The 27,604-nt window shown below is 49.5% G+C and overlaps 1 long non-coding RNA gene across 5 annotated transcripts in view; it reads right to left on the bottom strand.

The window, feature by feature from the left end:
• The window catches only part of LOC142414835 (uncharacterized), a 69,798-nt gene extending 42,356 nt beyond the window's left edge, over positions 1 to 27,442 (bottom strand). For 4 of the 5 annotated variants that reach the window (XR_012777230.1, XR_012777229.1, XR_012777231.1 and 1 more), the window contains exons 1-4: positions 26,622 to 27,442; positions 24,970 to 25,175; positions 6,241 to 6,356; positions 5,292 to 5,434 (exon numbers count right to left, since the gene is read on the bottom strand). This is a non-coding gene — a long non-coding RNA (uncharacterized LOC142414835). Of the gene's footprint in view, positions 1 to 5,291; positions 5,435 to 6,240; positions 6,357 to 7,012; positions 7,067 to 24,969; positions 25,176 to 26,621 lie in introns of all 5 variants that reach the window. The other variant, XR_012777232.1, reaches the window with a different exon arrangement.
• Positions 27,443 to 27,604: the final 162 nt, after the last annotated feature.

Here is a 27,604-nt window from a genome sequence, read left to right as displayed (position 1 = left end):
AACGGAGGATGGAGCCGCGAGCCCTGGGAACCGACGGAAAAGCATCCCGGAGAGGCACGGCTGCAAACTCCCTTGGTACTAATTTTTCTCTTTATGTTTGATCTAGGCTCATTGCAACAACAAACAGCACTGATGCGGAGGATTAAATACCGTGAGCTACCCCCATTCTTGTATAATTCACATGAGTTATGATTCTGTGAAGTATCTGATGGCTGCGTAGAAACACAACAAGTAATGACAATAAAATTCACTGCAAGTGTGTTACAGAACATCACACGGCTTGTTCTGCAGGGCCCCAGGGACAGTCACAGCGCACGCTCAGCAATGATAGATATAACAAGTTATAAGATATAACACGTATGTGGGTCATACTCACTTATATCTCCAGTCAAACTTTTGCCAACATCTCCTTCACCTCTTGCAGGTGCCGGAGCAGAGCAGACCACAGCAAACACCTTTGTTTATTTTCTAAAAAACCTGCCATCACCCACCCATCACTGCCAGCCCAACAAGGCACCCCACGGGCGAGGGAAGCAGAAAGCTGAGGCTGGGCTAAAATTGCTTAATAAGTCTGATTGTTTTCACCTTTGCTCAGAGGATATTTTAATGGAAATCAGATGGACTGAGTCTGGGGATAGGAGTTCAGCTCAGAGAAGCAAAAGCTTCTCCCCCCAAGGCTGGCGACGGCTCGAGACCTCACAAAATCTGTATTGTTATTTTTACTCTTCCTATTGCAGCCCTGCTCGAGTGCCCCCCTCAAGCTGAGGCCCCCAATTTGCACCAAATTGCACAAGCACATACAAAGACACGCTCCCCGACAGCTCGCATACAGGAAACACTTTGACGGATCAAAATTTATATGATAACAGCATAAAAAAATGCCTGGGACAGCCCATCCCTCCCCGTGCTGGATGCATTAAAGGAGGGACCGCTCAGTCGGACCCCTGGCCAGCAGCGACCAGGACAGGCGAAGGAGCTCCAACACTACGGAGCATCTTTGGCTTGCTGCCTGGCAAAAGCCATACAACGTCTCGGGAGGACGTCTCCCACCCCAAAGCACGCAGAGCTCGGGGGTTTTGCCGAAGGGTCAATGAAAAGATTGAGGTTTGAAAAATGGCGCGTGATTTGCCTGGGGTTTTTCTGCTTTCCGAAGGTCGCCTTTTCTAGGCTTTGTTCAGCACAGCAAATAGAGGGTCTTTGTAAGAGTTTATAGGGTATCACGGGGCTCTGGACAAAATCGTGAGGACCAGCAATATCGTGGCCGGTCCAAGTAACTCGGGCCCTGCTAAGTCCCTGTTTCACGGGGAAAGGCTACAGGTGGTAACACTGAATACCAGCCAACTTAAAATGGATATATTTTTATATATGTGGAAGAGAAATATATATACTCATATATAAAAATACGTTAAAAAAAATCACAGACCCATGGAACTCATTGCCACAATATAACGGCTTTTAAGATTTTATCCATATTCAAAGAAAGGATGGATATTTATGGTAGGAGCTTAGTCATCCCAGCTAGGGATTTCTCCACACTTCAAGGAGCACATCAAGCTCTGTTCATCCAAAGGCAGGAAGAAGTGTTGCCCGTTAATCACTGCCGTGGGCATTATTTCCACCTTCTCCTTGAGGCTGCCAGCTGGTGGCTGTGGGAAGCCGGACCAGGCGGACCACGACCACTTAATGGCCCTGACCAGATGCACTTCTGGGTTGTTTTCAGGCCCCAAGCCCATCCCTAGCTCCAGTCACCCGCGTTATCCAGCCCCGCAGCCCACCAGATGGTGCTCTCGGTATTGGTTAATATCGAGTTAATATCGACGCCTTTCCCTTCCACTGAGAAACTCCAGTACAGGTGGGGTGTGGAGAAACACCACCAAGAGCAACAGATTTCTGTGCTTTCCTAGAGCACCAGCCAGATCGCGTGGCTTCATCCCAGGCGTAACGTGGTCCGAAAACCAGAAACGTGTTTTCGAAGCATCTGGAGGCGATGGTGGGTTACGGGCGCTAGCATGCACCTCCAAGCCCAAACGCAATGCACGGGCCTTTGGCTGTACCACGGCGTTGAGCCAAAGCACTGGGAGAGATGGAAGCAGCAAAGGCAGTGGGGAACATGAGCGTGACCCAACACTCAGGACGTTGTTCCACAGCCAACGGACCCCGTGAGCTCCTTGGAAACCCTCTGGTGTGTCGTTTCTTGAAGGCCTCCTCCATGGGCCCAGTTTCTTGAGCTTTTCTGGAGTTTTTTCAGCTCCCAGCAGAGCTGGCTGGGACATCGCTGGACTTTGGTATTTCTGCTTGCTAGAAATAAGAAACGTTTTCTATTTGAGAGCAAATGTTGTTAATAGCAGGGAGAGGTTGCACAGGGCCATCAAGGGATCTCCGTCACCCAACATGATCACCTTGCACTGACATCCACCAGCTGTGAGTTTTGATGAACTCTGAGGTCCCTTTCAGCCTTCGTTTCTCCCCAGTTTTCTACAAGAGGAACGTCTGCAGTTCCCGTGCCCTTTGCAGACTGCGATGCTCATAATTATATCAGATCCGGAGAACTGGGCTAATGTCGTAGGGCTGATCCTGGGGCTGTTTCTTTGGCCCAGCAGGAGGACGGACTGTTTTCCTTCCGTGTTTCCAGCTTAACAAGGCTTTCTTTAATTTCTCCTTAATAAAACTTGGGGCAAAGGGGACCATTTAATGGGCAGTTAAATAAAAACCAGAAAGCATACCATACCAGTTGACTTCCTAAAACCTAAGTGCATTTTCTACAGTCATCCATGGGACGTCAGCAACAAAATAAAACCTCAAGCACAGAAGCCTGACCGCTAAGCAAACCAGCAGCTAACTCGACAGCTTTTGGTTTTTACCAGTAATGTGTTTTTATCGCTGAGAAGCCAGAAAAGGGAGAGCATTAAAGGTTGCCTGCACGGGTACACGGGAGCGCTCTGACCATTTACACCCGTAATGAGTTTTGCTGCCTCTGAGCAGAGCACAGGTAATAACAGATCATAAAGTGGGTTTACCACCCGAATTGCCAGTCTCTGAAGGTTACTAAAAGCCCATTCAAATGAGCACAGTCAGATCTGCCTGGCCGTTTTGAAATCACCGCTTTCTTAATGGTTTAGTGGAAACCTCTGTCTCTCCCCTCATTGAAACAGGTGAAACTCAGAGCTGGAGCAAACGAAGCCAGCCTGGTTTTGTCCAGGAGAAGAGTCTGGCCAAAATCACTTAAACTTGTCTGATGATGCTATTTGTTTGCTTCATCCAGAGTCATCCCATCAGCTCGCTGACTAGTTATAAAAATTCCCTGTTTTATGAAAACTGCTTATAAAACATCTCCACGTTGGACAGCGTTAATCCAGCCCTGGGATGTGTTTTTTAAGCATCATGCCTGGAAAACCCTCCGGGGCTCAGAGCCCCTTGCCAGGTGGAAAGAGCCACCACTATGTCCCAAGGGCTGAACCTCCCTGTGGCAAAGGGGGTACCCCCAGGAGTGGGGCTGATGGAGGCTCTGGGGATGAACTCCCCTTGCTCCCTCCTGCAGGAAACCGCCCAGAAAAGCCATGGGTTGATTATCTCTAGCGAAAAAAAATCCATCCCTCCTTTTCTTTTAGGATACGCAGTGGTGCTGGAGATGTCTCCAACAGCCTTTATTACAGAAACCCTCTGATTATACCACTTTTCCAACCCAAAAGGGCCCAAGAATGTGGGCAAAGCTCTGTAAAAGAGAAAAAAGCCTCCGACACATTTGCTGCTGTGGTTTCAGTGCCATATTTTGTGGCCCCTCCACGGGACATGGAGGCCATCACTTCCCAGCCTACCTTCCCCGGTCCCCCTGAGCTGGCATCACTGTCCCGAGCACAAGCATCTCCTTCAAACCTCCATCAAGACCACAAAGTGCTGCTTCTGCTCAGCCCGGACCAGAGCTTCTCCTCTTTGACCCAGTCGCTGAGAGATGGGGAAGGATTGCACTGATTTGGTGGGTGTCCTGGCGTGGCTGTGGATGTTACAGATTGCTTCGCCTCGGGGTTTCTCTGCTCCCTCGTAGAGGAGCGGGCCACGTCCCCACCCGACGGGAAGCAGCATCACTGCAGCAAAGTCGGTGCATCAATATTTTGCTTCAAAATCTGGCCCCCAAGAACAGAGTGAGAAAGTGCCGGGGATGCAATTGCTTAGGTGTGCGGCGTATGAAGCTCCTTGAAGACTCGTTAATAATTTTAGGAAACAAAAGCGATCCGCTTGGAGCAGCCTATCTTTGGTCTTGCATTAGCAGACGGGCGGGAGGGCTACATGGTCCTAAGACATAGCCAGAAGGGTGTATGCAGCGTTTGGCCTGAGGGAAGATGTGTTAGGAATGAGATGTTAAAAGCACCAAGGGGTCAGTGAGATTAAGGGCTCAAGCTTGGATTTGCCCCGAAGGATGGTGCCCAGGGCCTCGGACCACCTCTGCAGCATCCCATAGTGCCCTCGATGCAGGGCAGGGAATGCACTTCTGTGCATTTTATTCAAGAACCGTTTCACCTTTTGGAGACCCAAACTCCATCTTGTGCACATGCATTTTCATTTACAGCCAAAGAGAAAAACTGAAAAAAAAAGCTGCATTTCAATTGCTCGTTTAGCGCTTTGATTTCTCTCCATTTTCCTTGCCTTTGTCTGTGTGGGAACGTGCATTTGTGGGAATGCAGAATATATATTAATGTTTTCTGCAGTTGTTTAGTGGTCCCCTTCTGAAGCCTTATGGACCACCATGGGCTGAGAAACTGGGATGGAAGATCCAGAGAGACAGCCTCGTGCAAATCCAGTGTCATCCCTTTGAAGTCCTTGGGGCTTCCACAGCAGCCAGAAGTAATTAGTGAGAGAAAGGAGTTGTAAGAGCCGTGCTGGCTCGCCGTCAGCGCTTCCCGCTGACTTTGAATAAAGTGGAGCTGAGCCAATACCGAGCACTGTTGGAATTACGACACCAAACGTCCAACCTATTTATCGAGCGCGCTGCGGGGCTCGGAGACGTCCCTCTGCAGCGGGACTTGCGCCGTTGACCTCGCGCCGCTTTAGCACCTAAACTACTTCGCCAAAATACACCGGGTGTTCAGGCGCTGTAGCTGAACTAGTCACGTCGTCCCTCCTACGCCACCGTCCCTTCGAGTCAGGGTGGCTGTAGGCTCCGATTTCCTTAACAGACCAAGTTCAAGGAAGACCAGCACAGCTACCAGCGCAAGCAAGAATTACCAAGTGACTTTATGCAGCTCCTAGACTTGCAGAGAAAGTCAGTACCAGATAATCAAAACGCTCCTTCTTACCTTACTAAACCTCTCGATCTGTCGAGTGCTTCCTCTGCCGTGGGGTGCTGAGCCTTGGCGACCAGGACCGCTCCTCCCTCTCGCTTCGTGCAACGGCTCCTGCTGTGTGATTTGGTATTTCTGCTTGCCGTTTTCTCTGCTCTCTATAAAGCAAAGTGGGTAAAATTAAAGACACTTGCCTATTGCTTAACTAGCCAACTCTCCTGTGCCTTCCCCATTAATGGATGCTCCCCGCAGTCGGAGATGTCACCTTCCCAGAGATGCTTCACACGCCTGGGAAAATCCCTCCTCCACCACTGAACTGAGATCAGGTCTGTAGGGTGCCTGGAAGAGATTACTTTGGGGATATTTTGGAAGAAAAGCAGGGAAGGAATTTTAAATTTGCAACCTGAAAGGTAGAAGTACTCTTCTTGCTTTTTCCCCTCTAGGCATGGCTTTGAGAAGTGCATTCCTCTACCTCTGTTTTTCTTCTGTTACATTACTTTTTTCCTCCCCTTTCACCCCCCCCACCCCCCCACACCTTCTTCCTCCCCCATTATCTCTTAGCAAAGTTACTATTTTCCATGGCAAAGGCTGTGGGCATCACTGAGGTCAGAAGGGACCTTGGGAGGTCTCTAGTCCAAGCTCTTGCTCAAAGCAGGGTCAGCTTCAAAGCTGGATCCCAAGTTTTGCGTGTGGTTATCAGCTCTGCGCTATAGAGAGGAGCACAGATGTGACAGCAAGCTGCCTTGGGGGCAAACGGCTAAAATTCCCAGAGCAGTTTTTCAACAGTAAATTCCGATTCCTCCAAAATCATTTGACTTGTGGGAGAATTTTGATTTTGAAGGAGCTGGACAGCAAAACCTCAGAAACATTTAAGTTTGAAACCAAAAGCTTCATTTCAGCTTTTTCATGTTGGTTATTCTATCCTTTCCTTTCGTTCTGATGCCCGTGTTCTGTATCACTTTACCTGGCGTTTAGACTGAAACTAAATGGTCCGCTTCAATAAGGTCACTCCCATGTTTCTGACTCTACATTTCACAAGAAATTCTACCCAGTGAAAAAACTTTGAGTTTCCTTCCTGATCTGGAACAAAAGCAAAGTAGAAAAATGTCAGAAAATTTCATTCCATGCGACAGGAATTCAACTTTCTGGACAGCTTTCGTTGCTGTCAAGAAGAAGGGTGGCTGGCTGAGACAGCTCATGAAAGCTTTGAAAGTTCATACAAAGGCTCCAAGCTGGCAACGCGTCCCCCAACCCTCCCATCGACTGCCAATATCGTGTGGATGGGATTTTTCTGGGTCCCCTCAAAGAACTGAATATACGGCTCCCAAGACGCCTGAGGTCTCTAGTGCTGCTAGGCTCCTTTTGAAGAGTCCTAACCCCCCATTTTTTATTTTTTATTTTTTTTCATTCTGCTTTAGATAACCAAAGTGGGCCTCTCGCTCATGGGAAGCATTGTTAAACTTGTCACCTCCCACCAAGAGAAGCGAAGAAGGGGGGGAAAAGCCACATGAAGATATTAAAACAAGAAACTGGAATGTCTACAGACTGCTTGGAGAGGTTGTTCTTAATTCACATATCCCTATTTACTATTGAAAACGGCTATTTAGCTATTTATGGCATTGTAAGCAGTCACTCTTGGTTTCCGCTTAGCCTCAGATGGATGGTTGGCCCATATGTCTCATGCTGTACTTAAGGAGGATGGAAAAAAAAAAGAGAGGGTATAGAAGTGAACAGACCTTTTTGGATGGCCACATCTGGTCCCCATGTGTAAGCCCAGCCTCGTGGAAAGCCTGCTGACAGAGAAAAGCTGCGTGCTGTGGTTCTAGACAAGCTTCTTGTATAGATATATTATATATACATACACATCCATTTTATATATCTATGTAAATATATATCTACAGATAGATATTGAGCAAGAAAGAGCTTTCAGTGTTTTCTTTTCTGAAGCTTGCAGAGCCCACTTGGCCAGATGTGGACCACTGGGCAGCACTGATTTATTGTGAGGTAAAGCTGCTATCCTATCACGCTGCCAGATAGCAAGAGGCTGGGGAGCAGAGAGGAACTCCAAATACACCTGAGCTGGGCAGGGAAGGACCTGGGACAGAAAGCAGAAGGACAGATGTGACGTGTTGGATAGGTTTATGTGAACTTTCTAACCCGCATCCCTCTGCAGAGCACAGGTCCTGGGGATGGGTGAGACAAACACTTTGCCATCCAGCCAGAGCCACCAGCCCGTGCCCCGGCACCCCAAAGGCAGAGCTGGTGCCACTTTTTGGCCAGCAAAGTTTGCCCTGCCCCGCTCCCGTGGAAAGGGGATGCCTGGAGATGCTTCTGCTTAGTTTCAAAAACACCATCGGCATTTATGCACCTCCTTCTTTAACTCAAGACCTCCAATTCAACTTATAATTTTCCCCATATTTGCTTTTCAGCCATCTCGCTCTCATCAGCTGGGGAAATCCACACCACCAGCTGCAAGTCCATTTTTTTTAAGGCCACTTCAACGCTAACACCCCTTTTCTTAAGACCAGAAGCCTCTCCTTTCTCCATCTCCATGGCAGAGTTGGTGTCTTCTTTCCTTCACACCCCAGGACCCCGATCTCGACTGCGACAGAACAAATAATGCTGCTGGGATGTTATGGCTAATCAGCAGGACATCTTTAACCTATTATTAATTTGGATGGCAAACAAAATAAACAGGGACAAGACCAACTTGCCTCCTCGCTCCAAACGTTCGTCTCTCGAGGAACCCATGCTCAATACGACATTAAGAAGGGAGCAAGCCACGAATGCGCGAGCACTGCCGATGACCTGGTGCTTTGCTGAATTAGGGCCAACAGCCTCCTAATATTAAATCCTTGTCAGAGGAGAGATCGCTGCTGGGACTGAAATAGACTTGGACGGGATGAACTGGAGCACGCAACGGGCACTTGAAGGAGTATTTTCACTTGGCAAGACCGTAGATTTGTTCATTGCAAAGCCAAAAGGGATCCACATATTTCTGTAAATTAGAATTTTTGTGGCAGTCCGAGGGGGAGCGGGATAAAGCACTTATTTCCCTTTTCGCTTTCACATTGGAGATGGGTGTCTGACGTCCCTGCGCCTTTCTGAACCCTCGTCCTCGGGAGACCTTCTGCATGGCCCCATCCAGTGACCCCTGCAGCAGAGAAAATTAATCCTCCCTGCCATGCAAATGCGCACATCGAAACCCAATAAACCGGCCCTGAGCTAGCAATTATGGCTGGAAGAGCACATCAAGCACCAAGCCAAGCGATCTCAAGCGATGGAGCAGCCTCCAGCCCCCAGGGCAGCTGACTCAGGAGCTATTTACACTCGCACTATCAAAAACATTTCATCTCATCCCCCAGCTCTCCACGCACCGTGGCTTGGAGGAGGCTCACAGCCCTCCCCGTGGAAGGAGCAGCTCCTATGGGTGCCATCAACCCTCATCCTTTGGGCATAGCTAAAAGCATCAGCACGAGCTCCTGTTTCCCCACTGCCATGCAACGGAATATACTGGGGACCTGCTACCCTGGGAGATATTTTTTTGGTGGGATGGGGATGCCACAGCCCAGCTGCTGCCCTTTGCAAGGGCAGGGATCTCACCAATCTCCTGTCTTCCAAACCCAAAATGGGATGGGTGGAAGCATGAGCCAGCTCTTTGCAAGCCCAGGGGACAAACTGGTGTGTATCAAGACTTTCACATGGGAAAGGGGATAGACAGAGAGTAGAAGGGGGGCTGGCAGTTGGAAAACAGTGGAAAAATTAAAAAAAAAATAGTGGAATTGATGGAAAATATTTCAAAACACCACCCGCTTCCTTCCACAGCCAGTGACTACAAGACTTTCTTCCCCATCTATCACACCAGCTGGGATTTTTATCCATCAACCCATCCTCAAACCGTGTGGCGATGTCTTGGGGCAGGATGCCTGGAGGACCGGCTCTGAGCGGGCTAGTCTGCAACGTGCCCAGCGACTTGCTCCGACACGGCGATGCTTGCCTTACGTTCGCATGCACCGGAGGGCCAGCCTGCCTGCAAGGCATTTTCTCCATCCCCAGCAGCTCTCTCGTGCTCCTGAGCTGGTCTGCTATGGAAACGGGGTCGGGAATTCACGTCAGCGAGGATGCGGGCTTATCCATCAGCTGCTTTTTCGGGAGAACCCTGCTCACAGTACCTCTTTGCGCCCTGTTGGAGCAAAAGGGCCCAGGACTGATAACGGACCCGCTTTTCTCTGCTGGAAAAAGACTGTCACGCGTTCCTGGGAAAAGCTGCCACTTTGAGGCCCCGATGTAAAGCAGAAACCTTTTTTTCCCCTGCTTTTTTAAAGGGCCTGAAAATGATCTTCCAATAAGGCAGTGATAAATACCAATGAGTCTCGAGTATTTGCATTAGAAGCTGCCATTTGTTGTAGAAACAAAGAAAAAAAACCCCAGTACACGCTCAAAGCCTCTATTTTCCCCCTAGCAGACCCCAGAATGGTTTTCAATATTTTCTTCAAGTTTTACAAGTCAAATCATTCTAGTCTGAAATGCCGCATTTCTGCAGCATCTACTGATGCCGAACGTGTGGTTTAAATAAGCCTGCTCTCCCTCCTAAGTCAGCCACATGTATTAATTGCTGCGGGCTTCTTCCAGGGACAGGAGCATGGTTCCACAAGGGCATTAAAGCAAACAATTCCCAAGCGTTTGCTCTTTTTTATACTACAGAACACCAAGCAAATGACCTAAAAAAACCATGTTGTTAAGAAGTTACGTAAGTATTACATTTTCTTTTCTTTAGATCAGGCCATAACTCTTGCAGCAGGGGGAAATTTCTGTGGCTGAAAATGATAATGAGAACCAGGGTTTGAATAAATGGTCCTTACACCCTAGGATGGGTGTGTTTGCAGCGTGGTGTGGACCCTCTGGTTGGGAGTGGAGGGCTTCTTTGGGAGTTCATAAGAGGTGGGCTTTGCTCACGTGCAAATTTCTTTGCATTTCCAAAGAACACACACAACTTTTTCCGCTTTTCTCCAGTGGGAAATTTGACTCAGCTGAAAGCAGAAGCTATTGGATTATGCAGAACGTACAGAGGAGCTGAAAAGATGTCAGGTTCCCCACCCCCCGCTCTACACTATGCACAAATCTGGAAATCGGTGGTTTGCAAGATAGAGAAATTCCTGGGCAACATCCAAAATAAAAGTCATTTTCCCATTATAAGCGGACTGAAACTAGAATTGCAAATCCAACCCTCTTAAAAAACAAGCTGCGGTTTGGATGAGACGCCCTGAATCTGGATCAGTTGACTCCCATTTTGATGTGGGAACCCCAATCAGATCAGTTCCATAGTACTGTTTCAGATGTGGCTGAAAAACTCATGCAAGTGACAGATCTTCCAATGTTTTCCTGCTTGCAAAATGGCTGCAAGTCCTGGTTTGAGCCAAGAAGCATGAGTACCGCTAGCAAAATCTGTCAGCGTCAAGTCTAGGACCATTTTTCAATGAAGTTACGAGCCTTTCTGAAACCTAATTCCCAACCAAACTACACCACGGCAGCTTTCCATAGCTTTCTTGGAGGCTGGCTCAAGCACAAAGTTTTGCATCCTTTCGGAAAGATGGTTTTGGAGGCAAGCGTTTCCTTCATTTGCTTGGCTCTCCTTCCAGTAACTGCTGTTAATGTTCCAGTCTGTTTTGCAAGCTGCAAAACGTTTCCCATTTGCAAACTGAGCAAGTTTTAATTACTCCCATAGTTTTGCCTGGAAGGGAAGAGCCAACCGTATTAATCAGATAATGAGAGCAATTGCTCTGAGTTCCATACTCCCAAATACACAAGCCAGGGTATGATCTCAAAAAATAAACCTAAAGGACTGTTTGGATTACGTGAATGTGCCGTAAAACAAAGGAAAATTTACTTCGGAGCCTTCTCTCCAACTTTGGGTCTCACATACCCTTAGGGCTGCCTGCATCCAACCCCGCTACCTCTCCTTCCTCCGTCCCCAGCCCCCATCTCTCCAACAAGGACCTTTGCCAAATCATCCTTCTAGCTATATCTGAAGGATAAGGCATACCAAGCTATAGTACCTTCAAATAAAGATTGGAAATCATTTCCTTACAGGAAGGAGCTATGCCAGTTTGTCTTCCCTTCCTTTTGATTATACGGCTCAGATTAGGGATAGTCAGGAAATTACCTCCTCTTGGGAAAAATTAAAAAAAAAAAAAAAAAGTGAAGAGAAGACTATCAAGGAAAAGGAAATTTTTTCATTTCCTGCCAAAAACAATCCCACAACTTTTTTGAGGTTTCAAAGGCTCGGTTACATTTCTTTCTTTCTTTTTTTTTTTCTTTTTTGTAAAGTTTTACCGTAACAAATACCACTTTGCACGTGCTCCTTGTTTTTAAGCAAAACATGGGGCACCATAAGAACGTGCATACATTTTCTTCCAGCTCCGTATTTTAATATTGAAGATGGATGGATACCGACGATGGAGCCACCCAAAGCCAACATCTGCCCCATGATCTAGAGTAGGTCCCGGGGCACTGCTGAGCGGACTAAACTTGGCTCTGTGCATTTCTGACCAGAGGGAGGAATTTTTGGCTTTCATAGGAAAAGTTTATCCCTGGTGCTTTTTGGTCATCAACCGACCTAGAGAAAAGCACATTTGTCACTGCCGCATGTGACCTTTTTTGGGTTTTTTAGCCTGAAAAGAAAGCCGGCTGGGCATCCTCTGAGCAAAGGTAAGCCTTTCCAGGTAATGAAGCAGGGAAAAGAGAAATCGCCGTGAAACACGTTGTGCCTAAACACAGAATCGATGATTCTATGACCAATCAATCGTCGGTCAGTCAGCACGGACAAACCTGTTGTTTTACCTCGGCTCCTCACAAAACTCGGTGGGGAAGAGGGAGAGGGCAGAGCTTTCCGACGGACGGAGACGAAACGCAGCTGAATTATTTACTTCCAGTATTAGATTAACCGTACTATGGGAACGACGGGACCAGGTGGTTAAAATACGTTCATCAAAATGATTTATGCTTGGCTTTTGTAAGAAGATATTATACGACAGGCTATACTACGCTCAGTTTAACTCGACCTGAATGGTCTCAGCACTGCCGATTCCCTGCGATTTACACATATATATGATTTTTCTTTTGTACCAACGTGGTGAAAAAGCAAGTCGGCTGTGTGCCGCTGCAGACAGGATCTGTTGGCTCTCCATCACCCATCGGTAATAATTTGCAGCCATCACCCCCCCAGACCTGTGAAATCCGCTCAGAAACGGTCACCCAAATCCTTCCCGAGTACGGCACAGGCAAACCCGGCCCCAGTTTTCGGGGCTGAACCTGCAGAGAGGCAGGACGAGCCCCTTGCAGAACGTGAAATGAGGGCGAGCCGTCAGCACTGAGCTGGCGAAGGAATAAATCTTCCTTACAGAGATAATCAGATCAGTCCCGACTGACAATACACAGTCAAGGGTGGCACGCGCGAGGCTGGCCGCGCAGGGGAGAGCCAGGAGCGGCAGGGACTGGAAACGCCGTGCGGCTCGTGCACGACACCCATTCGTATTTTAGCAGGGGATCAGAGCTCAGTATAATTCCCCGACGGGACTATGCACCGTCTTTGCCTTCAGAGCTTTCCCTCCGGGCAGTAACCATTTGTATATCATCGCCTCCTTTACATCCAGCCTTAAATACGTGCACCGACACATCGCAGGAATTAATTCCCGACGTGCAGCTGGCAAAGGGGATGCTTTTACCCCTCTTACCGAGGCTGAGCACAACGCGGGTGAAAAACCATTAAACTATACCCCAAATTTCTGGCAACACGATCGCTTTTCCACACGTAGGGCAACGAATTTCTCGGACGCAAACCACGGCTCCCTTTCAGAGCAAGGTACCACTCTCATTGCAAGCTGCTGGGGAGGCAGAGCGAGCTCGGAGAGCTCCCAGCTCAGCAGCAGAACAGGAGAGAGCAGCTCCCCAAAACTTTCCGATCAACCTGCCTGCCTCAAGCTTTTGCAGCTCTCCTACACTTGAAAAATACACACGCAAAACCTTTGACGTTGCTGCCGCCTCGCCCTTTCTAAGGAGGGGGATGCGGTCTGAGCGTCCCATCCTGTGGAAGAGGGATGCCCCATCTCACAGCCTATCCAAAACCCGTGGGCAATCCCACTCGCTGCGGCTCTGGGAACGGTCCTTTAGCGTTTCTCCGCAAAAGCAGCGATCTCCGCGGTGTGTTTGTATCAAGGGCCACGCTCTGCCGGGTGGCCAGGCTGGAGGGGGGATGCAGCTGCCTGGAAGGGGCTGGCTCGTGGCTGAGGAGCTCTCCCCAGCTGCCTTCTCGCTGCAAAGCGTTCCTTTGGGATGCTCCGGTGGGATGCTTTGTTGTCACTTGTATTTGGGGGAACGACGGCGGCACAGCGACCACGAGTAGATCCTTTCTCGCCAGGCCAGCAGGTGCCAGCCATCCCGGGGAAGAAAGGGGCAAAAGGGAGAGATTTCACATCAGGAGCTGCAGAGAAGCCAGCAAATCTTCCCCATCCCTTTTTTTAATTTTTGCCCTAGCATGAAAATGACTGAACTGAGAGGGGCCTCTCGAAACAGCAAGGCAGAGAGGAGCAATTGCTCTTGAAGTCCCACCTTGCAGGGTGAAGTGTCCCCTACAGCTTATTTTCTTGCCCAAGGCCCGCACCAGACCCCCCCATTTGGAGTCTTCAGGCTCCAAACGTGGCCACGTGCGCCCCGTCGGAGAGCGGCCCCGGCCCTCTGATCCCACTCTGGTTTTAGACAGCTTTGCATTAAGCCTCGGTAATCTATAAAACACCTGATTCGGCAGAAATGATGATTTCCCAGAGGGCAAAACGCACTGATGCCAGCACGGTGCTGTGACCGGCAGCAGTGGCACGGTGGCTGCTCGGCGGAGATGGGACGGCACCGGTGGCTTGCCCTCCTCGAGCAGTTCCCACCCCTTCCATCCCATCCCATCCCATCCCACCCCATCCCATCCCATCCCATCCCATCCCATCCCATCCCTCCTCCCTGTGCTCCTCTCCCAGCCCTGCTGCTGCAACCCACCACCCAAACAACCCCTTTGCGAGAAGCTCCTGGTTATTCATTTTAAATATCTCTCCCCAGGGAGGGCTCATTAGATACAAATCTTAGAGCAACAACCAGCAAAGTCTTTGCGAGCTTTGGCACGCGGGTTTGGGTTTGAGACGGGCTGGAGAAAACCCATCCCTCATCCCCAATCTATAAGCGCCTTTGGACCGGGGGGAACGCGAAGCAGCAGTTTGTTTTCTTTTGTTATTACTGAAGATCAAAACAAAGCCGGGAGCACGGCAGAGGGTCCCCAGTGTCAGCAGGGAAACGGGAAAGCCCCTTGGTGTCCAGCCACCCTTGGTTCTCGCTCCCAATCCCGGCCAGTCCTTTTTAAAATGGGCTATTCGCCACGTCCTGACGCTACCAGGTTGGCATGCAAAACATCTCAGCTGTCTTTTAAAAGTTCAGCCTTAGGACAGGCTTAAAACCTAAAAATCTTGCCAAGTAGAGGCTGAATTTCCATATCCATCAGAAACTCTTTCAGCTGCCTCCCGGGGCAGACGGAAGCCCGTCCTGCAAGCCCTTGAGGACTACGGAGAAGCGCTCCTACCAGGGCCTGGGCACCATCCACCCTAGCATCACCACTCAAGAACGGCTGGAGCACTGACACGTACTTGCAAAAAACATCTTTCTTTTCCCTACTTTAAACATTTGATTTGGTATTACGTATTGTTACGCATTAATATAACTTAATATTTCACCCCTCCCTTCAAGTAGCAACAAGCGTCCTGTAAAATATATGAGCTGGGAAACAGCAGCGGCTTCTCGCCCTGCGCTGCACCGCTCGCTATTTCATGAACCCCACCCAGGCACCCCTGCCTCCACTTCTCACCGAATTAAACACCCCTAACCTGTTTAGCCCCCTCCTCCTCCTCCGCCCACGGAAGACTTTCCACGCGATAGCACCTGGCACCGGGGATGTTCAGGGAGGGGACGTGGCAGGGACTCCAGTTTCACAAAAAGGGTGGGTTTGGCAACCCTTCAGTCTCCGGCGGCCGCTCTGTCAAAAGTATTTTGCCATGCAGCATCCCTATAGCTGAGGGAGAAGAATGTTTTCCTCTTCCACACTTAATTTTCTCTGGTTTTCCACTAAGAAAACAAACCGGTTCTTAAGGAATGAAATGAAACCAAAAGCAAAATGATTTTGCTTTTCTCACAAATCCCCCTTCCCCTTTTTCTGGCGGGGGGATGGAAAATTATATGGGAGGTGGAAGGAAAATAAGGAAAAGGTGTTATTTAGAATAATACTTTTTCCGCATAAAAAACTGAAAAAAAAACCCCAACTTAATCAAAAAGAGCTGAATTGCCATGCCTCTCCTGGGGTCACCTCATCCCTCTAAGCCTCTCGCCCTGCAGTGATCCAGATATTTGCACGCCTGCTCACGCTGCAGCCTTTGGGCTTTCCTGCAGAACCATGGTTTAAACCGAAAAGGCGGAGGTTGCGGGTGGAGGAAGGGGAGGAAAGAGCGAATTGGATCCCTCCAAAGATAAATACTGCCTTGTGCAAACTCGGATGGCCGTAAGCCTCTCGCAGCTCAGTGCTCCAGAGCAAATGAGCTGGTGGTCTCCATCCAACGACGGGCAAACGTCCAACCTGCAGACCCCCTGTCCCAAAACGACAGCAGCTGTTGAACGTCCTAGCAGTGTCTGCTGGGCAGGGAGAGCACCCAGAGACGGGACACGTGCACAAGCCCTCTCCAACCCTGATGGAGGGCAGAGGAAGCCAATGCTACTTTGGTGGTGCACAGTAGCCCACAGCATGATGAAGATGGTCCCCTGGATGCGTGCCAGCCATTCCCTTGGCAAACTGCTGGTTTTCTTTAAAGGGTAACAGAGCTTCCCAAGAGAAGCGCATGCGAAAGAAATTAAGGACCAAGCCCAAGACCAGGCAGGATCTAATCAGCCCAGCTCGAATTCTGATGTCACATCCAATTGCCCTCCATCCCAAGATGGGATGTGCAACGCAATCAAGTCCAGCTCCAGCACATAAGCGGGGTGGGCTGTCCCACCGCAGACAAGGCAACCACCACCAGCGGAGGGGCTAGCGCTGCCTACGGCTCTTGGGCCAAGCCGGCGATAGCTGCTGCATCCATCCACGAGACACCACCAAACAACCGGAGTGATTTTTCCAACCTGTCCCCAATCTATTTCTCAGCGTATGGGGATTTCCGTAACTCTTCACGCATATGGAGATTTTATTTTTCCCTTCTTTTTCAATTACATGTTTCATTAACCACCTGCACCTCCTGATTTGCTGATGACTAGCTGAGGCTTCCAGACTGAGGAAATGAAGAGGGGAAATAAAGCAATGATCTATTACCGTTTACAGCTGCCGTGGGATGATGCAAAACTTAATCAGTTGTTTGTAAAATGCTTTCAGTAGCAGGGAAAAAAAAAAAATGGAAGAAATAGCAATCCCTTGCTGAAGATAATTTCCACCCCATCTCCCTCTCAATTCTCTTTTCAAGAAATGGCTAGGGAAGTGGAAGCCCTTGAAGTGTGTCCCACTGATGACAGCTCTAGGCTCTCTGCTAGAGAAGGCTCCCAAACTCCTTCCAGCAACGCCATTGCTGCTGGCCCTTCCCACTGGTCACCAGACCATGGGGTCACTTTTCTTCTGGCCACACGCAGCCCCACTGCAGTCAAAAGAGCCACCCTTGAGGACCAGAGGGCCAGGAGATCTCCCTCTGGCTTTGCCCAGCAGTGAAGCACGAGCCATGGCGGGCTCTCAGCGAGACATGGTGTTATTTGCATCAGAGACCATGCTCTGAAGTCAATCCCTTCACCCTTCCCTTGGTTTGCCTCAGGTTCAGAAGTCCTCTTTGGTCAGCTCTGCCCCCGACAGATGGGTTTAGTCAGCACTCCTCAGATGGGCTTTTTGAGGACCAAGCCATCAGCCCCGTTTCTGACAAGACCAGTCCAATAAGATTCGCTGACCTGATGCAATCCTGCCGGGCCTCCGCATAGCTCTTCCTCAAAGAGAGGGACAGCAGATAGATACGGATCTCTGGACAAGACAGCCCCTCTGCTGAACCACGCGAGAAGCAGCTTCAGCTCACCGTCAGCCATCACCGCTGCCCCAGCAGCGTTAGAGGAATTTGGCTGGTCCCACACTCGCACGCTCCTCCCTGATAATACCTCTCCACTCCCCGACTCGGCCCACGTTAATTGTGTACAACGTCTTAAAGACCACCCAGCTTGAGCTTGCAGAGCATTCAGCGATGGATAAAAATAACAATTGCATTGAGCGAGGCTACGCTCCTTGCCAAAAAGATTAGTAGTGGGAAAATTCCTCCTTTAGGGAGCTTTGCAGCCAAGGACTGGCCCGTAGGGTTCATGACCGACAGAATGCCCCACGTACATTTAACAGCTATGAGTAAAATGTGGGAAGAATTACGAGTCTGGTGACTTCCCCTAAATCTTGCTTTTGTCCTCAACTCCTAAAAGGGAGAGCGTGGTCAGGTCAGCGATCCCGGCAGGACGGTAGGCAACCGGCACCGAAGTTCATTTATCAAAGATGTTATAGGGGGAGCTGGTGACGGTATGGGAAGGCTCTACCAACTGGGGCATCATCTTTCCCTCCAGTCCATTTGTTGCTAAAAATAAAGCAAAACATAAGAAACTGTGAGGATATTGGAGAAGGAGGAAGAATCACCTCATCTGTTTGTCAAACAAATTTCCACTGAGCATCTCCGAGGATGGGTCCATAGGTAGCCACTCCAATGTGCCAGTGAAGAGTCCGTTGTATAATGAAGAGTCATGAAAAGGCAGGAGCCAAAGTATGGATTACAGAGAAAAATATTCCCTGGAGGTGAAAGATGAATACTGACCCTTCAAATATTTTTTTATCTTTGCAGAAATGCAAAGAAAGAAAAAGTAGCCCCGAGACTCTTGTTAGATACAAGTGAACTAACTTGTCACTGGGCTGATAGATACTGCTGTAGTACCCAGAAAGGTCATCATCTTCCCATCCATTGCCCGAGAAGGTGAATTAGAGACCTAATACCTTTGCTAGCTTTGAATATTTGGAAGTCTGTTAAAAATGCTTCTCTTCCGCGGGTACCTCGAAGTCAAGGACCGTTGAGTCCAGCCTGTTTAGAGAAGGTATTTGAAAGAGTCAGTTGTTCTGATGTTTGTAACTTTAACGATCCTGTTAGAAGAAGGATTTGGGGTGGGCACAGAGAAGTTTGTTCTCTACACATCCAATTATCGGCTGTTAAAAGTTCCCTGTGGGGCTTACATGATATGTCCATTCAACCCTTTCCAACGCTTGCCCTCAAAATAAATCAGGCAAGTCTATTATTATATGGCCTTATACTTGTTTTGGCTGGAAAGAGCACTTCAACACTGGACCACAGAGGACTTTGCACTTTACGCACAGAATTGGATTTGTTTGGCTGCCTTTCATCCCTTAAATCTAATCAGAGATTACTTGGCTAATTTTACAGTACACTGTGGACATCACCTTCACGTTACATAAAAAAAAAGACCTGTCACATCAGAAACACAGCGAGATCTTGCAGAACCGCTAACCTAAGATGCAGAAGCCCGTGCATGCATGAACTACTCATGGTTTTTGTTTGTCTTCTCCTTTTCGTAGATTATAATGGAGTTCCCTTTCCTCATCTCCAGCCAGTTTCTAATCACTGCTAAGAAGCAGCCTTGACACCTTGTGAAGGAACAGTAAAACACCAGGACAGGCGAGCAGGCAACAGTAAAATTTAATAATTAAAATGATGTCTCTGAACCTCAGGCTATTAGGAACCTGCGAAAAATTCTTCCGAACAAGTTAAGAATTGCATCGGATGACAACTGTGTTAGATAACCATGACAAAAAAGGGCTTCTAAACACCTTCCAAACGAATTAAGAAGTTCTTCCCACCACAAAGCCTTCTCCTGAGAGCCCCAGGGCCCAGTTTTCCTGGTTTTGATTGATTTTACCTAATCACACAGCTTGATAGTCCCTAGCAAGCACCCCAAATTAATGGGGCTGCTGCATCGTGCTTGATCTCCTCTGGATTCCACTCATGGGACTCAGCGATGGTGCCATCCAGCCAGATGTTTCCAGCGCCTTTTGCAAAGAAATGCGTCTTTTCTTTTATTGGACACCCTGGCAAGAGAGCCCACGTGGAATGTAAACTCTGTGCAGAGATATATATTTTTTCTCTCACTGTTTATAAACACGTAGAGCCTAGTTCTTCCCCCACCGGGTTTATATGAGCCCAGAGTTTATCAGCGTTGGAGAACATACTCCTGATTTATACTGAAGTGAGCGAGCAAATTGTTTGCAGGAGAAAAAAAATAATTAGGCAAGCAATCGCCGCTTTGCATATAGATTTGAATACACATACACCACAATATTTAGATTACCTGCAATAAAGCAACTTGCCTCAATACCCACAAGAGCAAACCTCAGATCCAGAGGGGAAGTCAGGGAAAAATACCCTCCTCTTCCCCAGCGGGAAGGGAGGCCGCTCAGATGAGAAAAATGCCCTTGGCAACACCTTGATTTGGCATCTGCTTTGACTTCGCTGAGCCAGCCCTCAAATTTCCTCTGCTAAAAAAGCAGGGTCAGGGTGTCACGAACCGTACGCCCACAGACCTACAGAGGTTTTGCTGGCTTCTCACCAGCTTGTTCTTGCTCATCTGTAGCTCCAAGCTCCCTTTCCTTGCTGCTTCTCCTGCCTCGCTCCTTGGTCTTGCTCTGCTCCATCCCACGTTTGCTGCCCCACAGGACCACAGGCTGGTGCCGAGAGTCTAAAGGCAGACTGCCTTTAGGCTGGTTTTATCTTCTCCCACCCAACTGCTGGCCCAGCCTTGAGGACCTGCAAAATCACCCTGCGACTCTAATGGAAGCAGGCATGTGGTTTCCATTCATCGGCTAAAAAGCATGAAAATCAAAGTACATTAATTTGATAGCCGGTGAGCATACGGATGAGGTAATAGGGCTGGCGAGCATCAAGTGTCCTTACAAGACATTAGAGAAGCCACCAAAGTTTTGACATCAAAAAATGTATGATACTTGCAGGCTGAGCTCTGATAATGATGTATTTTCTGGCCCCAGTACTGCTGTTATTGCTGAAATAACATGAATGTACTGGTAATGGAATAAAGCATTCTATATATACATATGTTTACACCCACACATATTTATAGATGTACGCACACACACATATAGGAGGGGATAGATAAATATCTGTAGTTCACAAATGAGCAGTTTTAGGAAACTGCAGGACACAAGGGGGATTTTGTTTAGAGAACGGTTTCCCTCTTCCTCCCTCCAAGACGAGATCTCTAACATCTGCCACCCATCGTCTTCCAGCCAAGCCAAAGGGGTCGCGAGCGCAAAACAGACGCCGCACAGAAAGGTCACGCTTTGGTAGGGTATTCACTTGATTTCGGATGGATGAGGAGCGCTAACTGTGCTCGTCCCCTGCAGCTTGTCGGGGCTGCAAAGGTCTGGCAAGGTGCTGCTCCTTTGCCACGTTGAGTTAAAGGCTTGGGGCTACCTCTGACAGGCAAAGCTGGCCACAGGTAAGCTTAATCACCAACACTGCATCTCTCTCCCTCCGTCCTCACCATTTCATGACTGTATCCGAATGTGGCTGGAGATGCCTCGCTCCTTTTATCCATTGTTTTAATACTCTTATGGAGGGAACCTGGGATCATCAAGCCTAATACAGCTCAACATATTTAGAAAAGTACAGAAGGGCAGAAAAAGGGTAGATAAATACATGTCCAGATATACACACACAAATAAAGTCCCAGAAGGGGGAGGAAGGAAAAGCTGTGTTACAGCGAAGGAGCCCTTTCAGCACAAGACACGGGAGCAGGGGAAGACTGAAACACGCAGCTCCCAAGCGTCAGTGCAACTGCGTGCCGGGACAGCATCCCTCCAGGAGCAGGCAGGAAAAACCCAGCTGCTTTAACGGCGGAACTGGACCAAACTGGTTTCTGACAGGGTTCTTGCGGGGAGAACATGGAGAGGGTCTCCATGGTCCAGGGACCCACCTCGAGCTCTGGCTCAGGCCCAGAGAAGCCCCAGAGTCAAGTGCCGCGCGGGAGCACCCACCACCACTGCGCTCGAGGGACCCCTCCCGGAGCAGCGTGGATGCAAGGCTCCCTCACATGGCTTGCGTGGGGTCCCTGGCCCATTCATTTATGATTTGCAAGGCAGCATTTGAAAAGCACCCAATGGCCAGCACCCAGCAGAGTCTTTTGATGCTTGCAGGACCTTAACGTTGGAAGAGTTTGAGTGGTTCCTCGTGAACTGGCTGCTCAAGACTGCTGATAGCTGGGGGATGCAGGGCTGAAGCAGTTCAGCGTGGGGGGGCTGTAGGCACCACCGACCCCAGCTAAGCCTTTCCCCCTGAAAACAGTACTGCCGACACATCCCTCACTGGACACGTGCATTCACCCAGGGCAGCAGCCATCTGGAATATCTCAACATCTGGTGGCTTCTGGTGCTGCGTGACAGGAAAAGTGGATGACCATCAGCCAGAGGGAGAGGGCCACTATCAGAAGCAGAGATGACGTTAGCAAAGGCGGGTACGCGTCGCACCCCGAGAAGCGGAGAGCTATCACAGCTTGACTTCAAGCCCAACCACCCCTTCGGGAGATTAGATCCTCATGGCGGCAGGAAAAAGATTGATATCGAACATCTTCCCCTGCTCTGGGATATTCCTTCAGGAAGGTGGTGCCAAGCCACATGGAAGCACATCCTTCCTTCACGTCAAGCTGCGTGGGACAGCCTCCAGCGCGGTTGCTCAGAAAGCCCTGCTGGGGCTGTGCGGCAATCTGAACCGTGAATCATACGTGCTTAGCAAATTCCTATCATAAATGTCTGGCAGCTTAACTTACACTGGGCTTCTGCAGAATGAGAAATGCGTGCCATTTTTCCTAGGAATAAAATAAAATGAGGCCTCCTTCTTCCTTCCATTATCCCCTTGAGGGGAGTTTGAGCTTTCTCTTTCTGTTCCAGGCTGCCTGGAGGCATACGATGGGACAAAGACGTGGGGATTAAAAAAAAAAAAAAAAAATCCACTATCTGTACTTTTGATACTCCTTCTTTGCAGCTCACTCGCTTGATCCTAGCCCGAGACCCATCTTCCTTTTAGCCCAAGAGTACCATCGCAATGAAGTCGCGTTGGCTGGTCTATTAAAAGCGCAGACCAGAAGACGAGCTAAACAAACACGGTAGCTGCCGTCACAGCCATTTTGTCTATAAGGCTGGTTGTTCTCCAGTGTCTTCGGATAGCTCTTCACAGAAGCCCAGACAGGACGGATAAATTATCCCACAATACTTCGGGATGAGCCATGAGTCCTTGGCATCCAATATACGCACCAGGGACAGGGTGGACGCTGCAGTCTGAGGGTTATTTTGCAGTACGTTTGCTCTCATGAGCCAGCCAGACCGATGTGAAGGATCAGGGGCGTAGCTCGCTGCAGCGAGCCGTGCTCAGGGGCACTGCCAAGCACTCCCAGAGAGGTGGCGAGAGCAAACTTGCTGTGCGAGCCAGCTAGAAAGCTTCTGCGGGAGAAGTTTTCCGACTTAAAAAGCATAAAATCAAAATCCTTCCCTGGACAATATCCCTTTCGTTTAAGGGAGAAAGTAGTCCTGAAAAAGCAAAGTTTTTCTGTTGGAAAACGTGAATAGCCGAGCCCTGGGAGACTGTTGAACTCACTTTCCACAGCCATCAGGAGGAAGGTGAAGCTGAAATACTCCATCCAGGAAAAGCCCTCGGGAAAACAAAACCCGTTTGTTCATTACCGATTTTCCTCCTCTTTCTTCATTGGGAGGAAGGGACCCTCCTGATGCAATCGTCCACATGGGGAGCAGGGTCCTTTTTTCAGCTCGGCTCCACCTGCCACCAGTTTACGCACCCACGCACCAAACCCCTTCCCTGCCAGCACGTGAGCTGCACCCATCCAGCCCCGTCTCTGTCTCACGCAAAAACCCCTTTCCTCTGGGTCCGGCTGCCCGACGAGGCAACCCTTCCCCGTTTAATTAGCGTGACCCTCCTAATTCGAACCCTCTGACCAGGCTGCAGCAACAGCGGAGAGGGGAAAGGAACCAGAACAACGTGATTAGCTCCCTCGTGCTCAAGAAAAGCCCTTGGGGGGGTCAGGAGCTGCAGAGTATTGCAGTACCCAGCAACCGGAGACATGCCCACGTTTGGAGAACTAGATGCCAGATTTGGGGATATTTTTCCATGGGATGACATCACCTAAATACATGGTAGTTAAGATAAATAATAAATAAATAAAAAGTCTCTTTCCAGACTAGCTTAAGGTGGAGCTGAAGACGTTCCTCTCCCAGTTAAAGCAGGGGATGGGGAGAAAGAACCTGGTTTTTGTACGAAGCCAAGCACCTCATGGGATGACGTTGACACAAAACTCTTGTCTGCACATCGCAAACACCCCAAGGCTAAACGTGCCTCCGGCGCAGACAGACCTCTCGGCCCCTAATCCCCCCCAAAACAGGAACAGAAAAGCGGGCACCATGGGAGGGAGGGAGCAGAGCAAGGGAAAGGACCAGGGACCACCGTGAACCCAGAAGGATTTGCCCCACCAAAGCTCCTACACAGCAAACGGACTAGGACTCAGCCCAAGCATCATTTGCTCAGTGACACCCGCTGTAAATCTGGGGCAGCCTTCTCAAAGGACGCACGCCGTGGGTCCTGCCCTGGGTCCACTCCCTTCTGAAGCCAGCAGGACTTCTGCCAACAACGCAAATAGCGGCAGGCTCCAGAGATGGGCTTCTCATCCAGACACTTGGAGCTGTTTTAACTCACAAACCCAGCAGAAAAAAAAAAAAAAAAAATCATTCCGTGTTTTTGTTGGATCCCTTTTTTGCCAGGTTAGTGAGTTAAATCAGGGTCCGACAAGCGCTGAAGCCAGCACTAGATAAACAGAGGGAGTGCAGGACTAGAGCAAGGATGATAAAAAAGCGAAACTTCCCTGGTTTTTTTAAGGCAGTGCATTGTTAGATTGCCTCCAGCTGCCTCCCAGATCCAAACCCTGGGAGCCTGGAAAGAACAGAGGAGAGGAAAAGGGAAGCCACACACGAATTGATATGAAACCTGGAGTCATCCACCGTATTTCTGTGCATCGTAGGGTGCAACACACCACCACGAAGGCAGGAAACCAACCAGCAAGGACTAGGTGAATTGTCAGAACTACTGGCAAGCATAAAAATGGACAAACGTTTCAACGTTTTGCCTTGGGAGTGGTGGGAGACCAGCCCACTCCAGGACAGCGAGAAATAGCCAGCTGCTACCAAAACCACCATCCAGGAAACACAAGGATTAAGAAAGAAAGGCAAGAGAACAAAATACAACCTGCCCAAGAATCAAGTTCTGGGTTGGGCAGCCTAAGAGCTTGATAAAGCCAGCTAGAAGAGATAAGCCCATGCGGACACATTCACAAAAGAAGGGGCTGTCTGGAACCATTGCATTTGGCCTCAAGATCCAAATTCCAGGCTAAAACTCCGCCCGTCGGAGGAAGCAAGCAGCCAGCCAAAAGCAGAAAGCGGAAGGTTCTTTGCATTTTTCAGGTTAACCCTCAGAAACAGAACACCGGAAACCCTAACGCGCCCCTCTCGAAACATCCCCGGGCAACTACTCACACGGTACAGAGAGCCGATAGCCGACGACGGTGATGGAGACGGTCTCGCACAGGCTCCTGGACCAGGGAAGGCATGAGGAATCCAACAGCTACTCTTCTTCCAGGTTCTGGCACCCACATTCGTGACAGCTAAGCATAAAATAAGTCTTCCCGAGGCGGGCGGACAAGATGCTCTTCTGGTGCTTCCCATGAACAAAAATTGCTAAGCTGTATTCGAAGCATCAGCCATGGCGTTTGGGGCGGGCAGAACAGGAGAGAGACAAAATAAAAGTGATGGAGAAACGGTGAAACAACTTCAAAAATAAAGTAGAAAAAGCATAAGAAAAATGTTCTCCGAGCAGGTTCTGTCGGCTCCCTCTGGTTTCAGCAGGTGCACCCACTTATCACACACAGGGGCTGGAAGGGCAGGGCCACATCTGCCTTTCCTGCTGACTTTGTGACGTTGTAAATCCCCCTCTTCCCTTCTCCAGACCGAGCAAATCCAACGTTTCCAGTCTCTACCTGCCTGCCTTCCACCATTCTACCTGGACCTACCTCCACCGTGCTCCTCCTCAGATACAGGGAGCAAGAAGTGCCCTCAGTGCTCAAGACACAGGAGCACCAAAGCTTTATTTTGGGGGGAAATGGCACGCTGTCTTGCTCTCATCACCCTCTTCTGGGAGGCTAAAGATCTTAAAGCACCTGGCCCCTACACCTGGGGCCCCGCTGCATTTGCTACTACTGAGCACCTCTTGGACCGACACCTCCTGACCTAGGTCTTGGATACCACCAGGACCCAATCCAGAAAGGCATCTTTTCTTGTGGGCTTTAGGACTGTACAGGTTCCTCTCATTTCTAAAAGATCCCCAGTTCCTAACACAGCAATATCCCTGCTCTCTACGCTGAGCTCAGGCTTAGCTTGCACGCGTACACAGAGCCTTCCTACGTGCAGGTGATCAGACGCACCACGGGCTGGGCAATAAGTAGGGTGGCCCTGACTGTGGGGGGGCTTTCTGCCTGCCTCCTGAGCTGTGGATGTTTGCTTTCCGTAGCTAATTAGCATCGCTTCCCCTCTAATAAAGGTTACTGCCGTCCTTCCCTTCTCTATGCTTATTAACCTAGGCGGGGAAAAGTGAGGTGTAGCCTAGGTGAGACAGCACGGAGACGGGAAGAGCAAGAAGCAAGCTCAGTTGATGTCCTCAGTAGCCCCGGTGCTAACACAAAGAGCCATAAAATCCTCCTCCTCCTCCTCCCTCGCTATCCCCATTCCCAGGCTTGCTGCTGGCTCAGCTCCTGCCCTTCATCCCCTCCTGAGCCAGCTCCACCCCATCATTAGGACGAAGTCCCACCTTGCTCAGCCCCATCGCTCCCCTCGACGGGGCAGCCCCACAGCGAGCACCCAGAGCTGCCCCAGCCCCCTGCAGCTAGTGGCCATGCCGGGCAGAACCGCAGGCAAGAGCCCCTTCCCCTGGGGCAGCTCTACCAGCCACGGGGGTTTGGGGTTAAGGTTGGAGTATGTTTCCGGTAAGTAACGCCCACGCCGTCTCCCGTGGAGTACCGCAATCTGAGATTAATTGCAACCAAGTCACGCATTTGGTACTGCTGTTAGCAAGATTCAGTGCTTAATTTAATTGCACGGCCCCTTGAAAGCTCAGAGGAAGAGTATGACCGTACCTCCCAGGCTCTCCTCAGGAGTCTTGAAATACCACGTAAGAACGAACATCATTGCTGCCATTTCAGCAACTGGGGAAACTGAGGCACGGGAGGTGACGTGACCGTTCCTGCTCATCCAGCTGGCCCGTGGCAGAGAATCCATCTCCCCAGAGTTATGGCCCAAAGGGAGACCCACAAGACCAGGCACGGGGCCATTTTCTGCAGCTACCTGTAGTGAACATCCCACGGGGGAGACCCGCTCCGAGCAGACTGCCCCGACCAAGCTGTGAGGATTCCTCTTTGCCAGATGTTCCCGCGGGGAGGATCGGTCAGATTTTGCCATCTCTACAAAACTCGGAGAGGCTCAAAACTTCTATTCCAGATTTAAGGGAAAAGAGATATACTTCAGTAAAGATTAAGAGGAAAAAAAAAAAAGAAGTACTCAGAGAGCTCTTTATCAACATTTGCCATAGGGGATGCATCAGAACGATTTTGCTCCCACCAGCAAAGTGCCTGTTGACAGCTGGGGGAACCGTGTGTTCAGCTAGCACCGGGACCTATTTTCAGAAGGCAAACCCCTCTCCTTTAGAGCCCCACTGGACCCTCATTCCATCCATCTTCGTCTTTCAGAAGAAGAGAGTGAGCTTTGCAAGCATGGCCCGCCATCCAGAGCAGGCTTGAAGATACCGAACAGCAGCCACCTCGTGCCTACCCACCCTGGAAATAATTTCTCTGCTGCATCCTTAGGGATTAAAGTTTTAAGTCCCCTTGAGATGCTTCTTGCCTGGCTCCTGGTTGGAGCAGTTCAGTTTGCACCATAGCACCCTCGCTTCCCTCCGGAGAGTCCCGAGGTCCATTCACAGAATCACAGAATCGTATAGGTTGGAAAAGACCTTTAAGATCATCGAGTCCAACCATAAACCTAACACCACCAAGCCCACCACTACACCATGTCCCTAAGCACCTCATCCAAACGTCCTTTAAATACCTCCAGGGATGGGGAC

The sequence above is a fragment of the Mycteria americana genome, chromosome 9 (assembly GCF_035582795.1).
Source record: "Mycteria americana isolate JAX WOST 10 ecotype Jacksonville Zoo and Gardens chromosome 9, USCA_MyAme_1.0, whole genome shotgun sequence".
Classification (NCBI taxonomy): Eukaryota; Metazoa; Chordata; class Aves; order Ciconiiformes; family Ciconiidae; genus Mycteria; species Mycteria americana.
Note: the sequence above shows the minus strand (reverse complement) of the source record. Positions and strands in the feature narration are given on the sequence as shown.